This window comes from Myotis nattereri, assembly GCF_964212035.1.
Source record: "Myotis nattereri genome assembly, chromosome: X".
Taxonomy (NCBI): domain Eukaryota; kingdom Metazoa; phylum Chordata; class Mammalia; order Chiroptera; family Vespertilionidae; genus Myotis; species Myotis nattereri.
The window spans coordinates 105925317-105927741 of NC_138078.1; the positions used below are offsets into that span (position 1 = coordinate 105925317).

The window sequence follows — 2425 nt, forward strand, 5'->3', positions numbered from 1 at the left end:
GTGCCTGCGAGGAGCCCACCCCACACCTGTGTGGCCTCTTCTGGGTGAGCCAGGCCACAGCTGCTGGGACCACAGGGGCTGGTCGGACTCCTGGTGGGTTTGCGCAGGAGCCAGTCTGCGAGGCTGGCCAAGAGAGAGTGAGCTGCCCGCCTGGCTTCTGTGCAGAGCCGCTGGGCGGCCCAGAGGCCCACGCTGCGCCCCAGCCCACAGCGTCCAGCTGTGTTCACTGCATCTCCATGTGGGGACTTGGGTGCCAGGACTCAGGCAAAGGGGGGCACGTGGGGGCCCAGGGGCCCAGGTGCTGCCCAGGGCCTAGAGGTCAGCTGAGACCTGCCCTTCCATACCAGACGCTCACGCTTCGATCACTGGCCAGGCCTAGGGACCACACCCATGCATGAATTTCGTGCACTAGGCCTCTAGTCTATAATATAATGACATGCTAAAAGGCAAATATTGAGAGAAAAATCTAACAGAATTCTATAAATTTTTTCCAAGATATAAATATGCTCAATTAAAATCACATGCTTGTGTTAAGTGAGATAAGTCAGTCAGCGAAAGATAAATATATGATTTCATTTACATGTTGAATCTAAAGTACAAAACAAACAAACAAACAAACAGAACAGAAATAAACTCATAAATACAGAGAACAGATTCATAGTTGCCAGAAGGGGACTGGGTGAAATAGGAAAAAGGATTAAGAAGTGGAGATTGATAGTTACAAAATAGTCATGAGAATATAAAACACAGCATAGGGAACAGAGTCAAAATATTGTAATAACTATGTATGGTGTCAGGTGGGTAGTGGAAATATCAGGAGGAACACTTTGTAAAATATATTTTACATGATCTAACCACTATGCTGTGCACTTTAAACTAATAACAAATAATATTGAATGTAAACTGTAATTGAAAAATAAAATTTTAAAAAACATATGCTTGGAAATACCTAGCTCCTGGATTGATATCAATATTTGCCAACATCTGTGTGAAAAAGATATTTGCAAGATAAAGTATGTAAACCCCTTCTACATGGTCACATAGAGCTAGTGCTGCAGCCTGGAAATAGGCTGAAGCCTCAGCCTCACCTGTGGCCTTCCTCAGCTTCATGACCATAGACCTGTGCAAAGTGACGGAGCTTTGGGCCTGGGTGTAAATGTGTAAGCAGGATCCAAGCATTCTGCATACTGAGGAAATGCCTTCTTGGGGGAGTGGATGCGCAGCATGGGGAGGTGTAAAGTACTACCTGTTACTCATAAAACTAAATCAGAGGAAAATATTAAGAAGGAAAAAACAGATAGTAAGAAGGTAGCAGAAAATGTAAAATCAGAGGAAACATTAAGTGAGAAAAATGATCTCGGAAATGACCATGAAGGTGTGATTGAACCCAATTCTGATGCCTCTCAAGAAATGAGAGATGGAAGTGTAGAGATAACTGAAGGCCATGATGGATCAGGCAAATGATAAAAGTGTGGCTGCCATTGATGCCCTAAGTAATGGTGAACTACAGAAAGCCATTGACTTGTTCACAGATGCCATCAAGCTGAATCCTCACTTGGCCATTCTGTATGCCAAGACAGCCAGTGTCTTCATCAAATTACAGAAGCCAGCTGCTGCCGTTGGAGACTGACAGAGTTATTGAAATAAATCGTTATTTAGCTCAGCCTTGCAAATGGCGAGGCAGAGCACACAGACTTCTGGACCACTGGGAAGAAGCAGTCCATTATATTGACCTTGTGTGTAAATTGGATTATGAAGATGCTAGTGCAATGATGAAAGGAGTTCAACCAAGGGTCCAGAAAATTGCAGAACATTGGAGGAAATATGAGTGGAAACCTGAAGAGTGAGAGGTCAAAGAAAGAATGGAAAGGGTTAAGAAGACTCCTAACAAAATGAGAGAGCCAAGAGGGAGGAAGAAGCCAGAGGACAATCAGGAGCTCTGTATGGCTCATTTCCAGCTAGCTTTCCTTGAAGAATGCCTGGTAATTTTTTTCTGGAGGAATGCCTGGATTGGGAAGAGGCATGCCTGAATAGTAGGAATGCCTGGGCTCAATGAAATTATGTGTGATCCAGAGGTTATTGAATCCATGCAGGATCCAGAAGTTATAGTGGCCTTTCAGGATGTGGCCCAGAACCTGGCAAATATGTCAAAATATCAGAGCAACCCAGAGGTTGTTAATCTCATCAGTAACTTGTCAGCCAAATTTGGCGGTCAAGTGTAATGCCCTTCTTACAAATAAGATCCTTGCTGGAGGAAAAGCAACCTAAATCTCCCAAATGGATGTTGCAAAATACAAACCAGTGTACCTCTGAACTTCTCATGAAGAAAGCTTTGAAGAGAATCCTTACCTCTCTGCCCAACATAGAGCTGTAATATTTTATAGTGATTTTCCATTAGAATGTTCATTCAGATAATGTTCTCCTA

General features: G+C 43.6%; 1 pseudogene across 1 annotated transcript; it reads left to right on the forward strand.

Annotated features, from left to right (window-relative positions):
• The first annotated feature begins 1132 nt into the window (after positions 1-1132).
• Positions 1133-2222, forward strand: LOC308512154 (hsc70-interacting protein-like; annotated as a pseudogene). Its single transcript has one exon. The product of its transcript is annotated as a hsc70-interacting protein-like (transcript).
• Positions 2223-2425: the final 203 nt, after the last annotated feature.